General features: G+C 42.6%; 1 protein-coding gene across 1 annotated transcript in view; it reads left to right on the forward strand.

Moving 5' to 3' along the window:
- The first annotated feature begins 1,601 nt into the window (after positions 1-1,601).
- The window catches only part of CPNE4 (copine 4), a 621,882-nt gene continuing 608,804 nt past the window's right edge, over positions 1,602-14,679 (forward strand). The window contains exon 1 of the mRNA XM_049870893.1: positions 1,602-1,875. The gene's annotated coding sequence lies outside the window, so the exon portion shown is untranslated. The remainder of the gene's footprint in view (positions 1,876-14,679) is intronic.

Genomic DNA, 14,679 nt, shown 5'->3' on the forward strand with positions numbered 1-14,679 from the left:
TTTTCCAATCTAAGTGAACCCAAGGATTTTTATGGGAGCTCTCCCTAAGATCCTTTTCAGGGTCCATATTTTGTGTCATCCTACTTCATGAGGGCCTGAGTCATAACCTTGGGAAAGAAAAAAAATGCTTTTCTTTTTTGAAAGCTGTTCCGCTGCTGCTCAAAGACCTTTCTAATTGCCCATACAGAACGATTAATGGGACCCCTGCTCCTTCTTCTATCACAGTCTTATTTCTCTTTCTCTGGCATTTGAAATTGGAAAGTCTGTGGCTGCTAAAAGGTCCCAGAGTGGTACAAACAGTTTCCACTTGTGGTTCAAACCTACTCAGTGACTTTGCTGAAGGAAGGCCTGATGATATGTTTCCATAAATATTACAGCCAAGAAAACCCTATGGAATAGGTTCACTCTATAACACATGGGTTGGCGTGAGTTAGAATTGACTTAAGGGCAATGGTTTTTTTTTTTATTAAGTTGTTTTTGGTGATTAGTAAAAAGCTCTGGGCTAATAGCCTCTCCACCTGAAAAGAGGCCTTGTTAGGTAGTGTCTCAACAGGGTGGGGAAGACCTCCCATCTGTCTGTATCCCAGTCCATGTGAGATTGCAATACACTCCATGTTATCGCAATGTCAGGGAGAGCCTTTCTGCACTGAAGTCCAATTTGTGACTCTGGCAATACTGCTATACTGAGAGAATTTAGTTGTCTAATTTTTCTGTAGTTGCAGAAACAACGTACATTGTGTCCCCTCATTCCTCACGTGTATGAATTTGACTGTGAGTTTCAAATAGGAAAGTCATCTTTCTTTTTAAGGTGCTTCCTAAGATGTGGTAGTGGTTATTACCCCTTATTCCTTAACTAAGGCAGATTGTTTATGTCTATTTTTAAACACAGGTACTCCTTATCTTGTACTTATTTGGGAGGTGGAGGTAGGCAGGAAGACATTATGGGACAGATAAAAGCCTTGTAGTTCATTCATTTATTTATGTATTTATCTATTCCAAGTAATTATCAGAAGCCTACCATGTGACAGGCACTGTTGTAGACATGGAGGATCCAGAGGTGAGCAATACCTTCACCAATTTTGTGGTAGTCGAACATTCATCCCAGAAGTTCCCTTGCATGTGGGCAAAAAAAAAGAAAAGAAAAGAAAAAAACCCCCATAACTCCAACCCCTTGGTATTTGCGCTATACTCTAGAGCGGAGATAGGGTCCAAGCACTTGGAAAACTGAATCAAGCGTCTACAGGGCCTCGTGTCAGCAACGGAGCAGAGCAGGAAGTCCGTAGCGGGAAGCGGCAGGACCCTGGAGAGCGCCACCCGCTAAATCTAGGGCGGCGCCGGACTCACGTTCGCGGGGCAATGCTTGTATCCGCTGAAACCCCCCAGGGGGCGCTCGCGCGGAGGATTCCGAACTAGTATCTTGCTGGGCGCTTGGGTTTCGTCAGAAGGTGGAAATCTCTCTGTGAGAAGCTGCCATCTCCCCGCCACCCGCTCTCCCCCTTTCTCTGTCTTCCTTCCTCCCTAGCTTCTCTCCACTCTCTCCCTCTTTCCCCAGCACCTCCTCTTTACTCTCTGAGTTAACTGAGATCCGAGCTGCTCCCCACAACATTTTCACCCTCCTCCATCCAGCCCCTGTTACCAAGAATGGAGCCAGGATTTCCTGAGAGACCAAACTCTCCTCTCAGCATCTTTTCCATCCGCTACTGCTAACCTGGCCTCAGAGGACGAAGTGGGAGGGCAGTCCGACCCCCTTCACACCACTGCACAACTACAAAACCAACAACCTTCACCCCAAAGCCGGATTTTGCATCCTAGGGGCGGGACAGACCTGGTCCCCAGCTGAATTCTCTTTCTACTCTTCCAGCTTCGCACACCCAGGTAAGTCGGTGCAACTCTGCATTCCTGTGTTCTTGGGACGCTATGATTGCAAGTCTGTTGTGGTTGCTGCGTAGCACGACCAACTTTTGAGATGTACTGATTTTCGCTCAGATTTGCTTGTTTACCATTGTTATTGTTGCTGTTTTAAGAAGCAGCTGCAAGCATCATCTTTTATCCAAAGGAACTTTCATCCCGTATGCTTCACCTTTTGACGTACACCGGAGTTACCCAGGTGGGGTGGGGCGCTGTGGGCAGGACGCCCGGGTAGGAGGACGCAGAGCACCAGCTGAGGGGCCAGTCGAGGAAGTTCTGGAAGGGGGGAGGGGCTACTGTTTTGGAAATCGAGGAGAGGGGTGGGGGGCAGAATCGTGGCTGAAGTTGCAGCTTCTCCTCTGACAGTGAGAACGCTGTGGGAAATTGTAGCGGTATCCATGCCTTGACCTAGCTGCTGTTGGATTTCACTTGTCAACCCCATCCAGTCCCCTGACAATGAGCTTCCAATGATGTTAAATTGCATCTGGGGCTCTTGGGATTAAAACTAATCAATAGACTTGCGAGTCCCTTGATTCAGCCAAGTCTCCCATTCCTTCTTCCTCTGCTAAATGAAGTAGCCAGGGGGGAAAGGGGGCGGGACTGGAGAGACCACTCCAGCACAAACCCCAGCTGATTAAAGAGGTCAGGCCCCCCAGCAGGACATCACAGGATCGTTAGAAAAGAATCGGGGAGACAACTGGGAGGTGGTCCACGCTAGGTTAAGTGAGTGTTGATTACTGTCCTGTGGAGAGAGCAGGTTGAGCCCGGAGGGATGCCCTTAGGACGCTGTCGCACTCCTCCTTCCTCTTGAAGAGAAATCCCCTCCCCCCATTATGGGGTTTAAGGCTCTCACTCCCCCTGTTCTTCTAGATCTGACAACCCCCACCCCCACCCAGGTAGCCTTGCAGGGTGGGCTTTCTGTCCAAAAGCTTGCCAGGCTCCAGGAAAAAAATCACAGGCTGTAGAGATGATCCCTGGGGTCTGAGTTTATGAAGCAGTCTTCATGGGGGATTTGGTAGATGGAGGGAGGATAGAGGAACAGGCTAGTGGGGGATGGGGGCAGGGAGGAGAATGTGCCTTGAGACACTTTGCAAGAGAAATATCCGAGAGAACCCCCCCTCCCTGCCAAATGACCCACTAGTGCCCTAGGATTCCACTGCCCTTTGGGAAACGATGCCTTGGCTCCTTTACACCTTTGCACATGTAAAACTGTGCAAAACCAACTTTTCACTCTTTTGCTGCTTTGCCAGGGATTTTTAAAGCACTGTTCTTGTTCTTGGCTCACTGGGTTTTCAGTTTCCTGAACAGCGTTGTATGAGCTGTCCAAGGTACTTAAAGTTTTCTCCTTAAACTGAGAAAATCGACTTTAACTTCAAAGGAAATATTCTTTCCTTCTCACTCCTCCTCTCTGCTGCCCTCTTAACAATCCTGATCCTCAAAGCTGTTTGTGTTTTATTTTTTGCTCTATGTCAAAGCAAGCTAAGAGGAACTTTCATAGAGGATAGGTGTTTTTGAATCCATGGTTTTGAATCCGTGACAGTACTTTGGAGTTAGTATACACTGCTTTAAACTGCATAGCACATCTCCCTAAAAGCCAGAGGCAGGCAACAACTTTACTTCTTTTATTTGATGCCCTTCAAGTTCAAGAAGGTCCCATTTCTTTTTATTACCCCACAGATAAATCCGAGCTCAGGGTGGCTGCGATTAGATAACTTCCGGTGTTTTAATTTCCCTTACTGAGCTGCTGCTGCTACATTTAACACATTTTCTTTGCCTGTACAATTTTAAGGAGTGACCAACGAAGTCACTGTAGCATATCAGGGCCCTAAATTCAGAGTAGGTCAAAGGTTCCCTCATGTACATTGCTGTTGTCCTTGTTGTTGTTAGGTGCCATTGAGTCTATTCTGGTTCATAGTGACCCCATGTGACAGGGTAGAACTGCCTCCATTGGGTTTTCTGGGCTGTAATCTTTATGGGAGCAGATCACCAGGTCTTTCTCTCATAGAGCCACTGGGTGGGTTTGAGCCACCAACCTTTTGGTAAGCAGCTGAGCAATTTAGTGGTGCATACAATTTTTTTTTTTTTTACAATAGAGGGAGAATTGGGAAATACAGATAGGACACCTGTGTTAATAGTGTATACTAACGAAGTCCGAAATCTCCTTATTGATCTCTGGTGGTAAGATTCTTATCATTCCACAGAATCAAATCCAAACCACATCAGAACTAGACCATTTCCCCTGAGCCTTTCATAAAGGGAGGTATTGGTTTGTAGCAGGAGTAGATGTTAAATGCTGGGCAATACTGAATAGCTGAGTGAGAAGAGCGTTACTCTAATGTAACCAGAGGTCTGTAATGCGTTACCTTGTGAAAACTCCCCTGCCATTACACCTATAGTTTTCCTGTGAGTGGTCAGCCTTGTTTTTCTTCTTCCAGACACACTCCCAGCGTACTTTATGGAGAGCAGGCCCAGATGGGGTCCACTGAGTTTACCAGAATGAGACAGTTACTTTGCTAGAGCTACAAAATATTTCTTTAAAAATAGTTGCTCTGATGTTTATGAGTTGTCTCTTAATTGTGAAGACAATTTAAAAGACTCGCTGGTTATAATCAGGTCTCTGATAACAACATAGAATTTTCCTTGGATTATTGGTTTGTTTTCAGGAGACCCTACTTTTAGCGGGTTTAATTAAAATATGTCTTGTTCTAAAGTGTTTCTTGATCTGCATATGGGTTTGTGATTTAAAAAGAAAATACGTCATTTAGAATTAGCTGAGTAGGAAGCAGAGGTGTTATGTTGCCAGAGAAATTTTACGTAGTATTCCAAAAAATGGAAGAAAGCTTTGCTTCTTCCCATTGTCAGAAATTTCCATCAGGATGGAAAACCTTAAGAGTGTACTGATCTTAAGGAATAATCACAGAGGAAAAAAATGGGGGTGATGGTGGAGTCTTTATTCTCATTTGCATTTGAATCTTTGGGAACCCTACTGAATGAATATATAAAGTTTTACCATGCCTTCCTTTGTCTTCAGTTTGCAAGTTCACTAAACTATAACTCCCTGGAACCATTATGGACACCATTATTCACATAAACAAAAGATTATCCATTCAGAGGTGAGCATTTTGGAGGTGAGCAGGCAATGTTGTGCATAATCCCTGTCCCATACTTTCAGAGTGGTCTGAATCTAGAACAAAGAATAAGAAGAGTACTCCGATGATGTCAATCTGACTGACTGGGAGAAGTCTCTCTACTACTTGTGGAAGTCACTCCATGAGTCTTTTTTTTTTTTTTTTTAAATGAGAGATGGGGCATTTCATGCATTTTAAAGAGGAAAAGGACTGAATTTATTATCTGTACTTTATCTTTCCACTTTTATTTTGTTAGTATTTCAAGACAAAACAAAAAAAGAACCCTTTGATCTGTGCAGGAACCCAAAGTCATATTTCCTTGGCAACAGTAGCCAGTACGCTGGAGTTACAAAATATCAAGGGAGAAAATTTAAAATGCATTCAAAATCATATGTCACGTGGTTCAAGGGCATCCTGTAGTGCACTAGAGCTGACCTCCCAGCATTATAATAATAGAGTTGCATTTGTCTCTCCCTTTCTCTGATTGAATGTGTACGTTGAGGAACAGATCACAGGGTTTGAATTCTCTTTTTTTAAAAAAGAAACCCACGGCCGTTGAGTTGATTCCAACTCGTAGCAACCCTATGGGACAGAGTAGAACTGCCCCACAAACTTTCCAAGGAGCGCCTGGTAGACTTGAACTGCTGACCTTTCGGTTAGCAGCTGTGGCACTTAGCCACTATGCCACCAGGGTTTCCTTTAATTCTCTTTAGGATGTCCTAAAAATACCCCTTTGAGGGAAGCATGTTATGAAAATAAATTGGGTTGGGGTTACAAATCTGTTTCTTGTGTCAGGTAAACACCCCATTTGTCATTCCAATGACAAATTGAAAAGTGTGGAGGTTTGTGATGTGTCCAAAATTAAGCTCAATAAATGGGTTAGGCAAGCTGTGCTGTCTTTTCTATGCTATTTGAAATAGACGATATATAAACAGACAAAAAACCCATTGCCATCAAGTTGATTTTCACTCATAGCGACCCAATAGGACAGAGTAGAACTTCACCATAGGGTTTCCAAGGCTGTAATCTTCATGGAAGCAGACTGCCACATCTTTCTTTTGTGGAGCAGCTAGTGCGTTCAAACTGCCAACCGTTTGGTTAGCAGCTGAGTGCTTAACTACTGTGCCACAGGGACTCCTTTTAAACAATGTATAAAACCAAACAAAACCAAGTCCATGCTGTTGAGCTGACTCTTAGTGATCATATAGTGACCCTATAGGACAGAGTAGAACTGCCCACAGGGTTTCCAAGGAGCAGCTGGTGAATTTGAACTGCTGACCTTTTGGTTAGAAGCCATAGCTCTTATCCACTGCACCACCAGGGCTCCCAAACAATATACAGTAAGATTTAATTAGCTAGGAGCCCTGGTCAGTGGTTTAGAATATTTTCTGTACTAGAAATACTATTTATGCAGAAGCTTTCTGTTTGGTCTCTCGCTCTCTCTTATGTAATGTATCATATATATTAAGTAGATATATACATTATATAATGTGTGTGTGTATATACCAAATATATATGATATATTCGTATATATTTTTCTAAATTGCCAAATCCTGGGAAGTCCTTTATTTGACTGCTGTATTCTTTGGAAAAGCCTCTTGAGAACCACCAGCTTTTAGCTCTGTTAATACTGGAAGTCTAAAGGCAAGCCTTGAGAAGAGAAAGTGATAAAGATGCCCTCTTTGGGAACATTTATTCTAGTCCTATGCTTTTAATACACTCCATGGGGTAGGGAAGTTCCTCTAAGCTGGCCTGTGGTAGACCCATTCCTAAACTATGAACAATAACTTGATCGCTTGAGTCTATAACTCTCAGAAGCAGAAGAGAGCTTGGGGACAATCTATTGACTCTAGCGGTTTAATTTGACAGATGTGGAAACTAAAACTCAAGAGAAATGCTTTGCTTAAGACCAGAGACTCAGTCAACAACCTTCTTGATTACTCCTCTCATAAAGAGACTCAAGTTCCCTGTAGATGATGACTGTGGTGGCGCCAATCTCTGGCGCCATGTGTACTGATAGTCTTTATTGAGTATGAGTTGGGGATGATGGGGGGGCGGGGGCGTCCATCTCCATTGGAGTATTTGGAAGAGCAGGCTTGGGACTTATTACATTGCTTTCTCTTGGAGCCAGTGCAATATTTACTCAATAGATGTGATTAAATTTGTAGAAAGTCGTTGTCTGCAGCCATCTCTATTAATGTGCATGTTTTTGTGAAGAAGAATTGCTCATGCACAATCTTAGCTTTCTATTTCAAATGTCACAATTGAGTCAATAAAGTAAACAAGGAGATTTGATAAGTGTTTACAGTTCCAGGAACCCACAGGGGAATCCTTTATTCTGTCTTAAATTAAAGGTCTATTCAAAAAGAACAACTTGTATAAGATGTTGGTTTTACTTCTCTGGCTCCAAACATGATATTTGTTGCTTTGTATTTCTTATTACTTAGAAAACAACAAAGATTTCTCCTTGAAAACATCAGGGGAGAAATATAGTATTTTAGGTTAACCCTAGAAACATTCTCAGGTTTACAATATATTGACTTAAAGACTTTGTTCATTATCCCAGAGATCCCAAACCTCTGTAGGACAATTCACTGTGCCTTGGGGAAGAGGAAGAGGGAAATCAGGCTGGCATGGGGCGGTGAGGGGGTGGGGTCCCAGGCAGGGCTGCCCAAGGGGCCGGTGAGGCAGGAGGGAAGGGCTGGAGAGAATGACATTAGAGAGGACGGTCGCTAGAGGGTGCTGGAGCACCGGGAGAGCCTCACCTTGGGGACCACGAGCCAGGCTTCCAGGCTCAGGGATGGGGGTTTGACAGAGCCCTTGAGATGTGCCCAGATATGAGGTCTTAGTTGTCCAGGCGTCTCTGACTTTCCTGTTTAAATTGCCTAGCTGCAGAGAGGGGACAAATGGCTTTGCCATCAGCATTAGGTGGGTGGCATCTAGTACCTGGTTGGGTTGCTCAGTAACTGGACAAGGAATCGCTGTCAGGACTCTCCCTGGAAGGCCTGCCTGGCTGTTTGTTTCTTGACACTTGTGCCTGTTATCAGAGGAAGAACTCTGGAAATTCCTGTTTGGAATCTTGGGCTCATGCTTTTCAAGCTGCGGGCCTTTGGGTGAATTACTTGACCTGAGCGAGTGTTAGCTTCTGGGAAGTCAGGAAAATGTGAATGTGAAGAATCAAAAGTGTCTGGTGTTTTAGCAAGCAGGCAGATGTTAGTTCCCATGCCCTTTCTGTTGGGAGTGCTCCCAAAACTTCACCCTTTTCCCTCCATCTGAGCCTCATTTGCTGTCTCCACACCCACCCTTCCCTTAGCAGAAGGGTCTTATTTATCCATCTGTTGAATAATAATTGATCACATCCTTTACACCAAAAGCTATGTTAGCACTGGGGATAAAAGTGAATTTCTTATCTTTTGAAGTCACAGGCTTGAGGGGCAGATAGGTATGTGAGAAGAAACATTGAGATGGAGGTAGTAAGTGTGAGGAGAGAGAGGAACAAATGATGTTGGGTGAGAGATAAGGGGGAGTCCCTGGATGGTGTATATGATTAACTGGATCATAACCAAAAGATTGGAGGTTTGAGTCCAACTGGAGGTGCCTCGGAATAAAGGCCTGGTGATCTACTTCTGAAAAATCAGCCATCGAAAGCCCTATGGAGCACAGGTCTACTCTGACACACGTGAGGTAGCCATGAGTTGGGGTCTGTCTGCTGGATTGCCAACAGGTTAAGAGATAAGGGAGCCATTTTCTTAATCTCAATGAACCTGGAAACTAATCCCTTAAGTCCTATTATACACAAATATCTTCTCATCTCCTTCTATTTCAAGGAACCAGGTAGTAAGAGGGTAATTCTGAGGGAGAAGAAAGGGGGTGCTTTGGTTTATATATATTTTAGCAGATACTTGGTTTATGAATATATTTAACAGTACTGATTTTTGTTGTTGTTGTTAGGTGCTGTCGAGTCGGTTCTGACTCATAGTGACTCCATGTGACAGAGTAGAACTGCCCCATATAGGGTTTTCTAGGCAGTAAAGAGGTTTTTAAATCTAGTCAGCTAGTATCACTACCCTGCAAGTACTAATTTCCTCAATATCACAATAAGATAAATGCCTAAATAGTTGAGTTAATCCATTTAAACACAAAATTGATTTTTAAAGTAATTATAACAGAAACATAACTTAAAAACAAAAAACCTTACCATTAAATGTTAGGTCTGTTGTTGTTGTGTGCCTTCAGGTCGATTCCGACTCATAGTGATCCTACAGGACAGAATAAAACTACCCCACAGGGTCTCCATGGAGTGGCTGGTGGATTGGAACTGCTGACCTTTTGGTTAGCAGCTGAGCTCTTAACCACTATGCCACCAGGGCTCCAAATGTTAGATCTAGAACAACCTAATTAAGGATTCTGGTTTTAAAATATTGTAAGATGTATTCAATACGAATATCAATAAAAATGAAAGCTAATAAGACTAGTAGAGTGCAAAAAGCAATGATTTACAGTTCAATCAATATTACTAAAATGATGCACACTCACACACACACACACACACGAATCTTTTAATTTATCAGTCGGCACTGAGATTGGAGGATACCTGACCTGATGTCGTTGTTATATTTTGTGCAGTTGTTTCAATAGCTTAGAGACAGAAGTTCCAGGGACAAATTGAAAAGGCAAGGAGATTGGTGCCTATATTGTGCTGATGTGAAACTAGCAACAGGTACATCGGGTCACGTGTGTTGATTTTATCTGGCAAGTTAGACTGCCAGCTCCTGAGACGCCATGATTAGACTCCTTCTGCTGGGTGCCCCTTAACTTCTGTGATTTGATTGTGAAATGTGTTGGAGGGAAGGCCTGATAAGAGGACAAGATTGGAAAGAATTGATCATTGGAGCAGTCAGTAACACTCATCATAGCTCATGGCTTCGTTTAACTTTAGAGACAGAAAAATAAATGATTCTTATTGAATCAGAGAGTGTGAGACCTGGGTGATCCCATAACATAAGGTACACCTCCTCCCATTTTTTAGATGAGGAAACTCAGCAAGGCTCAGCAAGGTGAATTTTGAAGTGACTCACCCAAGCTGATAGGTGGTTGAGTCAGGTCAAAGACAGAGATATCCTCACCCCTTGTCCTGTGTTCTTCTCTTGGCCCACACCACATCCATCTCTTCTCCACTGTGTGCTTTGTGAGGGCAGGTCTGGTCCTCTCTCTGTCTTGCTCATGGTTTATCTTGGTCTCCTAGGGCTGCCATCACAAAACATCACACAAAGTGAGTTGCTTTAAAGAACAAAAATGTATTTTCTCACAGTTCTGGAGGCTGGAAGTCCAAATTCAAAGGATTAATCATGTCTGTTCCTTCTCAGGACTTTGAGAAAGGAACCATTCTATGCCTCTCTCCTAGCTTCTGGTGGCTGCTGGCAACCCTTGGTGTTCTTTGCTGCTTGTAGATGTATCTTCACATGGCTTCTTTCCCCCGTGTGTGACTCTATTTCTGTATCTGGTCTTCTCTTTATAAAACACTACTCAAAAGGGATTAGGGTGAAGACTCACCCCACTCCAGTATGTCCTCTTTTAATTTAACTAATAACAAAATAAAAACCTCTTTTCCCAAACAAGGTCACATCACAGGTACAATGGTTAGGACTTCAACATATCTTTTGGGGGGGCACAATTCAATCCATAATGCTGCTGAACCCAAAATAGTGCTAGGCACTGTAGTTGCTCAGAATGAAGGAACTACACCCTTTCTTTCCTTCTCACTCTTACTCAGGAATGTGTCAAGAAACCATTGGGTTGCAATGCAGTTTGACAAAGACAGATAAATATTTGTTAAGTTTTGTTATGATAGGAGCTTAAGCTTTGAGTGTAAACAGACTTGGTTTGAACCCAGACTCTGCCACTTAATAGTTGCTTGGCTTCAGGGAAACTACTAAAACTCTGAGTCTTATTTCCTCATTTGTAAAAAACAGGGATAAAACTATCCATGATAGTAAGGGGCCTGATCCATCCTAGGTAAGTACTTGCATGTTGGTTTTTCTTACTCTTCCGCTCCTGCCTTCTATTCTTCCCCAAGGAGGCTTAAATGGTGATCTTTGGAGCCCTGGGGGTGCAGTGGTTAAGAGCTCAGCTGCTAAACAAAAGGTTAGCAATTGGAATCCACCAGTCACTCCTTAGAAACCCTCTGGGGCAGTTCTACTCTGTCTATAGGGTCACTATGAATTGGAATTGACTAGACGGCAATGGGTTTTTTTTTTTTGGTTTTATAGGTGATCTAAGGCGCCCTGGTGGCTCTGTGGTTAAGTACTGGGCTGCTAACTGAAAGTTCAGCAATTTCAACCCACCAGCTGCTCTGTGGGAGAAAGATGTGGCAGCCTGCTTCCATAAAGATTACAGCCTTGGAAACCCCATGGAGCAGTTCTACCCTGTCCTATAGGATTGCTAGGATTTGGAATCCACTCAAAGCAACTTTTTTTAAATGGTGGCACAGCAGTTAAGCACTCAGCTACTAACAGAAAGGTTGATGGTTTGACCCCACCCAGCAGTTCCACAGGAGAAAGACCTGGTGATGTGCCCCCACAAAGATACAGCCATGAAAACCCCATGGAGCAGTTCTACTCTGTCACATGGCGTTACTATCAATTGAAATTGACTCAATGGCACCCAACAACAACAGTGTATATTTAAGTTACTCAAAACCAGCTCTATATCATGTCTCATTTATTAAACATACTACTACAGTATTATATTTTGATTTTCTGCTTTGTATTATATGAGTTAGATTTATGTGTGTAGTTATACAAACATATTAGTATACAGAATTATATATATATAATTAAGTATATATGTAGTACTTTATGAACAATTTAAGTGATTCTGTCAAGGATTACCTTAATGCATTAATTCTGAATCCTAGCCCTCATCTAAAATATACTCCATTATATTTATAAGACCATCAGCTATGTTGTATATCTAAAACAAAACAAAACAAAACAAAACAAAACAAAACAAAACAACAAACCAGGTTGCCATTGAGTCAATTCCAACTTGTGGTGACACCATGTGTTAGGGTCCAGAACTGCTCCAGGGGGCATTTTTGGCCGTAATCTTTACCAAAGCAGATCTCCAGGCCTTTCTCTTGTGGTGCTGCTGGGTGAGTTCAAACTGCTAACTTTAGGTTGTTAGTAGCTATCATAAACTGATTGTACCACCCAGGGACCTGGGTTGTACATTGGTAGGCAGAATTGCTTATCAATGAAAAGCATAAATTTTGAGTCAGGCATTCCTGGGTTCAAATCCCAGCTCCGCCATTTTTAAGGCGTGTTATCAGGAGTGATCTACTTAATTTCTTGAAGCCCAGTGTCCACAGATATAAAATAGAGATAATGCTAGTGCCCATTCCCAAGGATGACTGTGAGGATTGAAAGATACAGTGTACATCAAAAACATTCCAACTTCTCATCATATTGCTGGCACAGGGAGATTACTCAAAAAATCGTAACTACCATTGCCTGATGTCATCCCTCAAAGGTTAGAGGCTTATGAGTAATTATCCTAATAATAGTGATTTGCCATTGTGAAAACCCAAAGGAGTGTGTTTTTGAAGGTATGATAGAAATCAGCAATAAAAGGTATGCTTTCAACGGTTACTGACACAACCGTTTACCTCCTTTCTCCCTTCCCTTCATTTCTCTCTCTGTTCCTGCCCACACACTTTGTACCTGGCCACAAAGATGATTCAAGGGTTATGCTGGGGTTTCTCTTAGATAAAACTTTCTCCATTCATGCTGGTTCTAGCTTTATTTCAAATGCAAGGTATGTTTAGCACTGGCCCTCAGGTACACAGCTGGAATACAAGATCGATCACTGTACCCTGCAAGGCCCAGCAACAGGCATTTATTGTATTTGACTTTATGTATCTCCTACTTCTGTCCAAAAAGAATTCTGGACAGCCAGCAATAGACAGTGTATTGGGAACTCTCTCTGCTATGAAAATCCAAAATGTTACTAGCATTAAACACTCTTCCTCCCCCCCACCAGAAGTCAGAGACTCCATGCATATCCTAAAGCCATGGTTCTCACACTTTAATGGGAATCAGAGTCTCCTAGAGAGATCATTAAAACACAAGTTGATGGGCTCCACACCCAGAATTTCTGACTGAGTGGGTCCTGATCCAAAAACCAAGCCTGTTGCCATCGAGTTGATTCTGACTCATAGTGACCCTATAGGACAGAGTAGAACTGCCCCATAGGGTTTCCAAGGCTGTAATCTTTAGGAAAGCAGACTATCATATCTTTCTCCCGTGGAGTGGCTGGTGGGTTCCAACGTTTTATCTTTCGATTAGCAGCTAAGTGCTTTAACCACTGTGCCACCAGGGATCTTCCAGGTCTGGTTAGAGGTTGCTAATTTGTATTTTAACAATTTCTCAGGCGATGCTGATACTGTTGACCTGGGGACAATGCTTTGAGAATCACTGCTTTAAATATTTGCTTTATGTAGACAAGCCACACATTTTCCCTCCCTGCGGTACAACTGAGAACAGAGTTAGTGATGAGAAAGAGATCTGACATTTAGGGAGCACCTATTCTGTGCCAGGTACCTTACTAGGGGCTTTACAGGTATCACCCTATTTAACCCACACTGTGATCCTGTCAAGGAGCCCTGGTGGTATAATGATTAAGTTCTCACTGCTAACCAAAAGGTTGGCAATTTGAATCCACTAGCAACTCTACAAGAGAAAAGACCTGCTGATCTGCTCCTGTAAGTAGACATGACAACCTAGGAAACCGTATAGGGCAGTCCTACTCTGTCACATGGGTCACTAGGAGTTGAAATCACCTCAACGGCACACAACATCACGACCCTGTCAATCAATTTACACTTATTTATTGAGACCTACCATGAATCAGGCAATGTGCAGTTCTAGGTTCTGGGGATATGGAGTGAACAAGACAGATATAATCCTGACCTTCTGTATATTAAATTTCAGCAGGGAAGACATGCTTGAGCAAATAATTACAAGGCTGATTAGTCTGGTTTGTAGAAAATGAAAAGACCAGAGAGGCTAAGAAACTCAGCCAAGGTTACACAGCTAGTGGGAGGCACAGGAGACAAAACAAACTTAAAAAGCCATTTTACTCCACAGATGTAGGCCTTCCACAAAACTAGAGGTTCTCAAACTTTTTGCTCTCAGGGACCTTTTAAAAATGCCTAAAGAGCTTTTGTGAATGCGAGTTTAATCTATCAGTATTTGCTGTTTCAGAAATTAAAACAAAGTCATTCACATTTTGAGAACCGCTACACTAAACCATGCTGCAGCTGGTCCCTCTTCCCTGGACTCTGAACCTTAATTTGTTTTGGTAACTTTCGTAGTCATCAGAGATGAGTGACTTCTCATCTCCTTCTCAAATTTTTTTTTTTTTTTTAAACATGAGACCCTCCCTTAAGCCTTAGTCTGTACTTTCTAGGGATGATGATTTATTTCCTAAAGAAAAGGCTGACCTGCTTTGGAATGGCCTTTCAAAACATCTATGTATCTATTTGTCAATGTCTGTATGTAGGTAGGTATGTAGATATGTATGTAGGTACATAGGTAGGTATCTATGCATCTATCTTAGAGAAGTGCAACAGTTAAAATGTCAA

This window comes from Elephas maximus, chromosome 27 (genome assembly GCF_024166365.1).
Source record: "Elephas maximus indicus isolate mEleMax1 chromosome 27, mEleMax1 primary haplotype, whole genome shotgun sequence".
Taxonomy (NCBI): domain Eukaryota; kingdom Metazoa; phylum Chordata; class Mammalia; order Proboscidea; family Elephantidae; genus Elephas; species Elephas maximus.